General features: G+C 38.3%; 1 pseudogene; it reads right to left on the reverse strand.

The window, feature by feature from the left end:
• Positions 1-5,856: 5,856 nt before the first annotated feature.
• LOC127222527 (protein LSM12-like) lies at positions 5,857-6,471 on the reverse strand (annotated as a pseudogene).
• Between the last annotated feature and the right edge of the window lie 5,618 nt (positions 6,472-12,089).

The following is a 12,089-nucleotide window of genomic DNA, read 5'->3' on the forward strand; positions in this document are numbered from 1 at the left end:
CTCACATCTCCCAACTTCAAGCAGGAGACAGAGGGTGAACTTGGAATGACTTGGATCTTTAGACTCCTCATATCTTGCCCCAGTGATGTGGTTCCTGCCACAAGGCCCAATGTCCCAAATCCTTCCCAAATTGTTCTGCCAATGAGTGACAGAGTATTTAAACATATGAACCTAAGAAGGCCATTCTTATTCAAACCAGCACACTGAGTTAATTGAGCTTCCCACTAAATTTTACTAGAGTAATGATTTGGGGTGTATTTTTTTTTTCTAGCAAGAAATATATAATACCCTTGAATAGACAACTTTAGAAATAAACTTGAATTTAGTCACAAATTTTTAAAAAGTGTTAAATAACAACCTATAAGCTGGAAATAACTTCTAATTGCCAGGCTGACCATCAGAATTATGGTAGCAATGGTGGATTGATTTGCAACATAAAGATAGCAGTACTGAAGGACAACATTCTGAGTGCCAGCCTCAATTCTTTCCTTCCCAATAAATGAAGGACATGGGGTTTTTAAGAATTGTATTATTTCAAAAGAAGTAATTGATTACAATTATGTCCCATAGACTCATAAACATTACCGCTTATTGCTATTACTCTTGGTATACTCCAGAACTTGAGAGTAAATCATCCCTATTTCTGAAGGTTTCACACACTTGAGTATTAGCACATGACAAAATGAAACTGGTACTTAGCAATTTGGTGTGAACTCTGCAAACTACAATAACTGGCCTGGCCAGACATGGTGCAATAGTGGTAGAAAAGTCATGGGAGGGACCAACCACTTTTTAGTGGATTTAGTCCCACTCCAAATGATGAATCTCTACTTTTATTGGGTTAAGAACCTCTGAACAAACAGGTCACAGGCCCTAGTCTAGAATCTATTACTACTATTTTATTAAATGGACATGGTATTAAACTGACTTCTAATGATATATCACTATATCTATATATACACAGATTAGAGCATTTCTCAACCCTAATGTGAGAAGTTTCTATCTGCAATAGGTAGTGAACAATACAGAGACCCACAGCTGGCCAAAGAGGGAAGAATAAGAGACCATAGAATGCTCAGCTCTAAAGGGAATATCTATATCACACAACCCTCTCAAAAGGCTCAGTGATCATAACAGAAGACAGAGTGGGAAGAGTCTAAGAGCCAGAGATGGTGGATGATTACAAGGAAACATCTTTTCAGGGAGTACGTCAGCTGCACAAATGAACCCAAAGACACTATAATCTCCTGCATAAAACCTTTTCAAGCCCAAACCACACAAAATACTAGCATGGAGAAGGAAGTAAGCACACAATCCCATCCCTAGGATGGAGTGACTAGCAATTGTTAACTGATAAGAAAAGAGGGATCAGTTTACTCTTAAGATTGTAGATATGTACTAGGCCACACATCTAAGAATATTTGGACAGCCAAAATTGGTCTTCAAGTGTTTTAAAAAAACAGGGAGGGAGGGAAAAGGAGAGAGAGAGAGAGAGAGAGAGAGAGAGAGAGAGAGAGAGTTTTGAGTAGATAGTGAAGGGGTAGATGTGAGAGGAGTTGGAGGAATATATATGTTTAAAACTTGAAACTGTTAAAGAATGAATAAAATTGTAAAAATAAATATCATCACAGAAATAATTTTCTTCTTAAGCAGGTAACTTTGAAGAATGACTAACAAAGTTTGTCAGTTTAGTAATGGTAACAAGATTAAGATGGTGGTGGTGGTAGTGGTGGTGGTGATGGTGGTAGTGGTGGTGTTGGTGTTGGTGGTGGTGGTGTGTGTGTGTGTGTGTCTGTCTGTCTGTATGTCTGCAAAACAACATATACAACTAACCAAGATCTGACAGAATATTGAATTTTCCAAGAATTCTTCATTCCACAATTCTGAACATGGATACTCAAGAAAGTTGATTGTCTTCCAAGATTCTCTTGGCTCTCATTTTTTACAACATTTGTTACATGTTGGGAACTGCTTGTTGACTCCTGGAGCCCTCTTTTCCAGTGATGTGAGCCAGAAGGACTGGGTACTAACATCCCTCACATATGTCCATAATCAGTGACTGTAGATGGGAGAGTGTTGCAGCATCCTCTGCTTAGCCTGGCAGAGCTTACATTCTGTGGTTTCTATGGGATCAACCTGAGGCTACTCTTTGGGAGGCTGCCTGAGATCTCTGCTTGCTTTCTTGGCTTCTTCTCCTTCTCTGTCTTCTTTAATCCAACTCTACCACACCTAGCTACCCTTAGGATAAGTTGGCTAATAAATTAGTTAAACTAAAATCACATTCAGGGATCTTTATTGGGATAACAACCCTCAGATGATATGTGTCTCCCGATTCTTCAGGCTTTGGGTCTTAACAATGGCAGAGAGATTTCATGTAAAGTCTTGAAGGGAGAGGGAGGTCCTTATGAACAGATCCATGAAAGGATAAGGGAGTGTGGAAATGGACGGGAAAGGAGAAAGGAATCAGTGAACAAATACAGGCAAGAAAAAATAAAATAATGAAGAATGGTCAACAATATGAATGACTTTATTTTTAGGATAAAGAGGGTACACATACAAGACTTTCACTTTTTTGTAACCAGGACTTTCAACTTGGCTTTGTCAAGCCCTCAGTTCCCCTTTTAAAAAATGTTGAACAGTTTTAAACTGTATAGTGTAAAAAAAAAAATCTCAATCCTGGCTTGAATTCCATATCTTTTAAAGAAAGAAATCCTCAAGAACAGGTTTCAGGTCAAGCGGCACATGTCTGGTGACTGTGCATGTATGACCCTGAACATCTCTCAAAACTGTAGCTGGTTCTGTGGGCTGATGCTATTAGGAGGAAGTATTGTATCTACCAGGTCAGGTTGCCCCACAAAATGCTTAAATGTTTTTCACAGCCCTAACAACTACAAGTTTGACAATTAGGGTAGAAAGCTCTGTCCCCAGTTACCAGGTGGCCACTTTCTTCTTTGTTCTTGCATGGCCATTCTTCTTTCTCAGCATGGTGTTGGGGTCTCATCCTTTATAAAGCTGCCAATCCTATTTTGTTAGAAGTCTGCTCCTACAACTTCATCTAGACTGAATTTCTACTTAAAATTCCTTTCTCTAGAGACAGTCTTCATGGGGATTAGAGTTTAAATGTTGACTTTTGTAGGGCAGAGTTCACGGTAGTGAACACTCAGAGTTAACTGACTTGTGCTATGGATCTCATTCTCCTAGTGACCATCCATTCTCTGAGTAGCCTGGGTAGGGACCATGCTCTCTTTGGAGGTGCCCATATGTAAGGTCTCTCTAGTGTCTCTAGGGAAAGCCCACTTCAATGCTACCTCCTTTTGTTGGTCTAAATAGAGGTGTCATAATTATGATTCCAAACCAGTCAAATTCCACAGTTCCACCTTTTCCCCCACTACCAATATATAAGCTCAAAGTAAACAGAGTTTATTATCAAAGAAGGTATCAAAATGGGAACAAGGAGTGACCCTTCTTTTTTAAAGATTTATTCAGTATTTTATATGTATGTATATAGGTCTCTCTCTCTCTCTCTCTCTCTCTCTCTCTCTCTGTGTGTGTGTGTGTGTGTGTGTGTGTGCAATGTTTGTGCAGGACACCATGCAAGTGAGACATTTAATCCCCTGAAAGTAAAGTTTCAAGTTGCATGCACATGGCTGTGCTTGGAGCTGCAGGTCTTTTGAAAGAACAGCAAGTATTTTAAAGCATTGAGCTCTCTCTTCAGCCCCAGAGTGGTCCTTCTTGAAGGGATAGTCACATTTTTATTAGTCTCCTGGAGTCTCCATAATTGCCAATTCCTTACACCTGAGAGAATGTATGAAGCAATAGTCTCTGAGAATAAAAATGGCACCTCTTTTGAGGCCAAGGCTGATACTACCCCATTTTTCTTATCATACCAGTGTTTTAAACATTTAAAAGCCAGATAAATGAATAAAAACTTAAGAGGATTCATCTCAATTATAGGTGGTAAATGACAGCAATAAGTCATACCAATAGATGATGGATTAAAATAAAGAAAAGCCCAATGAATAAGTAAACAGATGTGAGATAGGAGATGCATTAGATGAATACATAATGACCAATATTTAGCTAGCTTGTTAGTTTACTGAATTGTTTTTGCTGCCTTTAATTGCACCCTCGAACCTTCAATAAGTGAAGGATCCCAACTGATGAGAGTTCTTCCAGCTGAGAAGTAACTTATATTATTCTTTCTGTGTTGTTGCAAAACAAGTAAATTGTGGTATATGACACAAATATGATCTCAGTGCTCATTTTTTATACCCTGTAAACTGAGGTTAAATTTTATAGTTTTTTTTTTTTTTTTTTTTTTGATGGTTAAAAAAAAATTTGGGTTTTATTGTTTTTGATAAACAATGCTTTTAAAAAAAGTTTTTTCACATTTTGAAGGCAGGGCTTGAATTATTTAATTTTGCTCCATTTATTTAATTAAAACAAAAAGGGAAAAGAGATCATGGGCAAACAAATAGTCCCATCCTACCCCCAAGAGCTCTAGCCAGTCACATGGGCATCACCTATGACCCACTCAGTGCCCGATATTCAGGTGGTGGCACTCTGCCCCATAAGACTACCCAGGAGGTGCAGGGGCAGCAAGTACCAGTTTCGGCTCTCAGCAGGTTAGTCAACCCAGGCAAACTGGTGGGCTAACGTCCAGAAATTCTTTCCAAGTTTGCTGCCCATTGGCTGAGCACATACAAACTGTCATTAGCTTGTAAGATTTCAGGGGGTAGGAGGGGGCAGAAGAGCAGGAGGGTGGTAGAAGAGAAACTAGAGGTTATCCAAGCTTTTCCCGGGCTAGAGGCTCTGGACATAGACTTAGAAAGGTCAGGGTAGATGGAGTCCAGGTTTCTTAGAAGAAGAACTCAGCCCGGAGGAAGAAGAGCTGAGATGGATGTGACATGCAAGCCAGTTCTTCCTGCAGAGGCACAGGGGGAGTGGTGGCTGACTCCCAAGTGGAGAGTGGTGAGAGTTCATCTAGTACCATGAAGACAAAGGCAGAGGGAGTCCTGAGGTTGGGAACAAATGTGACAGGTACATGCAGTTAAAGACCAGAAAGCCATGGGACCCTCAAGGCCATATCCCGTCTGCACACTGGCCCTGCAGGGCTGCAGGAGGTCCTCGCTGTGAACTATGTCAAGTTAATCGTCAGTCTCTGGGTGGAAGAAAGGACAGCATACTTTTGTTTTCAGAGGGATGGGGTGGGAAGAGTGGCCATGATCTAGTAAAAAGAGACCTGCAAGAAGCAGAAAATACTTAGAGAACATTTAATATATATATATATATATATATATATATATATATATATATATATGAAAAATAAAACTAATTCAAGCCATGCCCTGTGCAAAAAAAGAAAAGAAAAAAAAAAAGGAAAAAAATGAAAAATTTAAAGTGAGACCTCTGTCTTCTGCTCTGGTCTCAACTTCAGAATCACAGTCAACGTGTTACTTTTATTTTGGAAGAAAAGATGTAAAAGTTTCTTTCAATCATTCAGAAGGCAAGTACTTATAAAAACAGAATGGCAGAAACAGACTAGGAAAAGAAAGTCACAGGTGAAGGGCAGAGTGGAAAGGAATTTGCAAAAATAAAACTAACAAGATGACTGTTCCAGAAGAGGCTGTGAAAAGGACATGATGGGCTGCAGTCTGTTAGTCAAGTAATAATTCAACTTTTAAAGTATCCTCTTATTCTTTTTGTTGGGTGTTTGTTCAAGTCTAGGTTGTTTGAAACACGGACTCTTTAGAGTCAGCAGGAAATATAGAATCCCTTCTCTCCCCCGGCCTGCCTCCGCTCAAGCCACCACCAACATCTCTGTGGCTGGATGCTGGAAGAGTCCTCCATATTTGTGGACTCAGGATGACAGGGTAGCCTCCTTCTGTGGTTGTTGGGCTTGTGAACGCTGCAATATCTTTTGGATTTCCACATCTCTAAAATGTTTTTCAACTATTTTTTCGTACATGGCTCAGTGCACTCCCGTCTTTGCCTTTACAATTTTCCGCTTGATATGGGGGTGTAATAACAACTTCTTCTATGACTACGATGTTTTTTTCTTGCCATTTACAGTCTTTAATGGTCTTGTGAATGGTCTGGAAGAGCTGCTGGCCCTCCAGGGAGACGCCAGTGCTGATTGCATAGTCCTGAGGCCTGGCTCAACTTCTCCTTCTCTGTCTTCTCTGTCCGTGCTTTGCTGGCAAGCTTTCTAACATTAAGTGACACTAGTGGAGGAGGGCTTTCTGTTCGATCATTAATTATTTCCACGTCAGAAACATATTGTAAGTTATTAAGCAAGTTGTCTGCGTGGTTAGGCTTTCCACTGGAAGAGGGACATTTTAGAGCCAGCATTTTGGACTGGTAGTCAAAGGCCACCACCTCGCCCTGCAGCCGCTGCTCCTGGCACATCTGGCATGACACCTGGCTCCCAATGCTGAAATACTCACCCGGAGGAGCCGCCATCTTGGGAGAGCAGCCACAGCAGCGGAAGCAGTAGCAGGTGACAGCCAGGTGGCAAATTTTATAGTTTTAAAAGAAAGTAAACTTCAGCCGGGTGTTGGTGGCTCACACCTTTAATCCCAGCACTCGGGAGGCAGAGGCAGGCAGATCTCTGTGAGTTCGAGGCCAGCCTGGTCTACAGAGCGAGTTCCAGGACAGGCTCCAAAGCTACACAGAGAAAACCTGTCTCAAAAAACAAAACAAAAAACCAAAAAACCAACCAAACAAAAAAGAATGTAAAATACAAAATGTCCATAAGGATGAAAAAAATCTAAAGTGTTTACTTTCTGAAATTTACAAAAAAATGTTAATTAATTTATTCTCCAAAGAAAGTATTAATGTAACAGAAAAAGTTATTTTGAAATATATTTTCATATATATTCCCAGATTTTTTTCCAAGGGTAGAGGAAATACTTTGGGATGGGAATTTAATATTTCCCTTCAGCCCACTGGAAAAAATTAATAGCTAATTACTAAGATCCAATTATAAATTTAGAATAGTGACAGACTAGTACCAAAATGTGCCATGGAAGTTGACACCAGGGAGCTTCAAACTCAGGAAGCCCTTCCTGTGCATACATGCATGAAGACTCATAATATCACAAAGTGATCTATGGCTAAGAATACAAGAAATGCACTCAGTGATGGCTATGGGATTAAGACCATCTAATTTACATACAGAAATAATCAGGGGCTAATAACTGTTTATGGAGATGTCAAGACATGCTGAGAGTTATAAAAGTCCCAAAGAATTATAAAGTGAAAGTAGAAATGCTCACAATTTTCTGGCACTTGTGACTATGAAGATATTAAATGATTTGTTAAAATGGAAGGTCATTTAGAGTCTCAACTCTAAGTGTTGAATAGTACTGAAATTTATTTCAGGATATTTGACTACACAATGAACCCTGGGATTGCATTATTTACTGGAAAAATCTGTTTATAGTTGTGGTATGGCTCAACCCTAACACACACTATGAAGCCAAGAGCTTTCTCTTTGAATATTGTAAAAAGGATTAAATAAAGCCAAACATATATTAAAAGGCAGAGCAAGCAATCAGTTGACAGTAGAAAAACTATAGAAAGAAGAGAGAGTTAGGAGAATAGATAGAGAGATGCACAGGAAGTAGGAAGGAGGGACATTAAGTTTGAATTTTGTTTGAGATTGCATAGGAGAAAGGCCTCTTTTGGGAAATGACAGGAAAAGAAGGCAATTGAACACTTTCTCTGCCTCTATGAGATAGCACACTTTCACTCCAGCATCTGGTTCCCAAGTTGAACAATTGAGATTTAGATTGTAAGACTCTCAGCATGAGGAGTCTCCCAGTTTCGGTCGGTACCCCCAAGAACTCAATGTCCAGTCCAGTTGCTGCAATACTCAAGAGGCTTTAATGAACAGGAAACATTTGCACAAACGGGCCCCCACAGCACGCAGGCTAGAGAGAAGCCTCATTCTCCAGGCTTAGGCATTTTTAAAGGCAAAACCCACAAGCTTAGTGGGGGGTGTGACCCTCTGTCCATTGAGTATATGACCCTTTGAGGCTGGATGGTCTTGCTGTTAGGGTCAGCCGACCCTAGGGCCTCAGGGTGTGCTAATTACTCTTGTCTGGGCAAACCAGAGTTGCAGCTATCTCTTTGTTTCTTAAGGACCCTATTTACCACCTGCTGACTCACTGAAAGAAAGGGCAGTGTGAATTCTTGGTATCTTGCTATCTCAGGGCTGGGGATTAGCAAATGCTAGGAGCTAAGTCACAGTGGCCTTGGTCAGCTTTCTGGTCAGATTGCCCTTCATTTCAATTATTTGGGCTCCATTTCATTTCTTTGCTAGTTTAAGTCTTTCAAGATAAAAATTAAGAGGAATTATTACAGAATTTTGTAACAGATTATCATGTCCTTGAGTCATCAAGCTTGTGTGCTGATCTTCACTCTACGCATTTCCCTGTGAGGATTCAGGAGGCCTCCCCAGCTAAAGGCCAGATGCTGAGCATCATAAAAAGTGATCAGAGAACCCCTACACCTTCATATAATTTGCAGTGAGACCTGCCATATAATATTGAACAATAGCAAGTTTGCCCATTTACATGCTGAGAAACAGCAGAAATACAGTGCATCCATAAGTAGCCCATGCTGAAGTGTTCGTTTAATCACATTACTTCTTAACTGTTAACCAGTATTGTTCAGGAGTAGCAGTATGGCAATCATAAGCATGTGATCTCTATGATCAACATAGTCAATAAAGCAAGTGGCACACAGGTGGGATCTGAAGGATTTGTTTCACTGAGGTCTTAGGGTCCTTTATTTCTATAGGCCATTATAGAGTCAGCTTTGTCATCTTAAGGCAACTATATGCCCAGAAGAGTTTAGCTGTGCCATTGACAATATGTATGACAGCAGTGTTGGGTATGTATGGGTAGACTGTATCACATATTTTTAATTCAATTTTTTTTTAATTTCAGAGTTGTATTTGTTTTGTTTTCATTCTATATACTAATGCAACTATCAGATGTGTACTTGGTAAAGAACTTTTCCAATTCTGTAGGTTGTCACTTTGCCCAACTGATGGTGTCCTTACCCATACAGGCACTTTTTGGCTTCATGAGGTCCTGTGTACTAATTGTTGTTCTTAGTGCCTGTGCTATTGGTTTCCTCTTCAAAAAGTTCTTTCCAATGAGTTCAAACCTATTCTCTACTTTCTCTTTTATCAGATTCGGGGTATCTGGCCTTATGTTGAGGTCAATGATCCATATGGAATTGAGTTTTGTGCAAGACTATAAATATGGATCTATTGTTATTGTTGTATGTGTATTCCTCCAGTTTGACCAGCACTATTTGTTGAAGATTCTGTCTTATCAGTAGTGTGTATTTTTGGCTTCCTTGTAAAAAATCAGGTGTCCATAGCCATATGGGTTTATATATGGGTCTTCAGTTCTATTCTATTAACCTAGTGTATGTTTTTATGCAAATACTACAGTTTGAATTACTATAGCTCTGTAGAACAACTTAAAATCCAGGGTGTTAGTGATATCACCAGCCATTATTTTCTTATTAAGGATTATTTTAGCTATAGTGGATTATTTGTGGATTATGTGAAGTTTAAGGTTGTATTTTTTTTAATTTCTGTGAAGAATTGTGGTGGAATTAGAAGAGAAATGAATCAAATCTGTAGATTGCTTTTGGTGGGATAATAATTTTCATAGCATTAATCCTACTAATCCAGGAGCCCAGAAATATTCTATCATCTGATGTCTTCTTCAATTTTTCTTCAATGTCTTAATTTTTTTGCTATAAAAGACTCTTCCTTTCTTAGGCTTATCTCAAGATATTTCTCTTGAGGCCATTGTGAAGGATATTATTTCTCTGATTTCTTTCTTAGTATATTTGTCATTTGTATATAGGAATGCTACAGATTTTAGGGTGTTAATTTTGTAACCTGCTACTTTTCTGACTCTTATCAGCTGTAGAAGTTTTCTGATGAACTTTCAAAAAATCTTTTACATATAAAATCATATCATCTGCAAGTAAAGACACTTTGACTTCTTCCTTCCCTATTTGTATCCCCTTGATCTCTAAGTTGTCATACTGCTCTAGCTAAATCTTCAAGTATTATATTGACTAGACATTCTTATCTTGTTCCTAGTTTTGAGGGGTTTTTGTTTTTTTCCATTTAAGTTGATGCTGGGCTTGTTGTAAATTGACTTTATTATTCCAAAGTATATCTATTACACCCCTAGTCTCCTCAGGACCTTTATCATGAAGAGGTGTTGGATTTGTCAAAGCCCTTTCCTGTACTTAATGAGATAGTTGCATGACTTTTTTGTCTTTCATTCCATTTATGTGATAGATTTTGTTTATTAATTTGCATATGGTGAACAATCATTGCATCCCTGGGATGAAGTCAATTTGATCATCTTGAATGATCTTTTTGGTGTGTCCTTGGATTAGATCTACAAGCATTTTATTGAGAAGTTTTACATCAATGTTCATAAGAGTTATGATCTGTATTTCTATTTTTGTTGTTGGGTCTTTGTGTGGTTTGGGTAATAGTTTAATAGAGGCTTTGTAGAAAGAATTAGGAAATGATTCTTCAGTCTCTGTTTTGTGGAATACTTGTAGGAGTGTTCATGTTAATTTTTCCTTGAAGATCTAGTAAAACTCTGTGCTGAATCAATTTGACCCTTGGGGTTTTTGTTTTGTTTTGTTTGGTTTGGTTTATTTATCTGTTTGTTTTGCTTTGAAGGTTTTAATTACTGACTCTACTTCAGTAGGAGTTATGGGTATGTTTAATTTATTTATTTGATCTTGATTTAACTTTGGTAGGTCAAATATATAAAGAAATTCCACCCATTTAGTTTAGGTTTCCCAGTTTGGTGGAATACATATTTTTAAAGTATACCCTTTTGATTTCCTTGATGTTAATATTCCTTGATGTCCCCTTTTCTTCTTTGCTCTTATTAATTTTGTCTTTTCTTTCCTCTTTTTAGTTAATTTGGCTAAGTGTGTATCAATATTAATGGTTCTTAAAGAACCAAGCTTTTCTTTCCTTGATTCTTTGTAATTTGTTTCTATTTCCTTGTTTTAGCCCTGAGTTCGATTATTTCTTGCCTGCATTGTTTCTTGCAGCCTTGAGGATGTGTGTTTTCATTTTCATTCAGTTCTAAAAAGGTTTTAATTTCCCTTTGCTTTCTGTTTTGACCCAATTTTTATTCAGTAGTGAGTTCTGTTACAGTGAGTTAGCATATTTTCTGATGTTTCCAATTCTGTTGATATCCAGCTTTAATCCATGGTCAGATAGAAATAGGGTGTTATTTTAATCTTCTTATCTGTGTTGAGGCTTGCCTTGTGGCCAACTTTGCAATAAGTTCCATGAGCTATGGAGAAGACAGTATATTATTTACTGTTTAGGTGGATGTTTAGTAGATTACCAGTTCCATTTGATTTATGATAGGATTCATCTCTATTATTTCTCTTTGGTTTTTATTTGGATGATCTGTCTGTTGATGAGAATAGGGTATTAAAGTCACCAATCATCTCTGTGTGGTGGTTCATACTTATTTTTCACTATGGTAATGTTTCTTTTATGAATGTGGATGTCTTTGTGTTTGGTGCATAAATATTTAGAACCACATTATTATTTTGAGGGTGGTGTGGCATCCTTCCTTATCTCTTCTGATGCATTTTGGCTTGAAATTGATTTTATCAGATATCAAAAGGGTTACTTACACCTGTTTGCTTCTTGGGTCCATTTGCTTAGAATATTTTCTTCCATTCTTTTACCCTGATATGTTGTCTATCCTGGATGGTGTAGATGCAGCAGAAATTATAAATACTGTTTTCTAACCCTGTCTGGTAGTCCATATATTTTTATTGGGATTATTGAAACAATTACTATTTAAAGTTATCAATGAGCAGTGTCTACTGATTCCTGTAGCTTGTTGTTATGTAGTGATTTTTTTCTCCCTCCTTTGACTTACTACTCTGAAATTACTTATTCCTTGTATCATAGGTGGCTGGCTGGTAGAGAGTGCTTCTGAGTATTATGTGAGATAGAAAAGAATGGAAGTGGGCTACATGGGAAGGCTGAGAGGGCCACA

The sequence above is a fragment of the Phodopus roborovskii genome, unplaced genomic scaffold, assembly GCF_943737965.1.
Source record: "Phodopus roborovskii unplaced genomic scaffold, PHOROB, whole genome shotgun sequence".
In the NCBI taxonomy this organism is placed as follows: domain Eukaryota; kingdom Metazoa; phylum Chordata; class Mammalia; order Rodentia; family Cricetidae; genus Phodopus; species Phodopus roborovskii.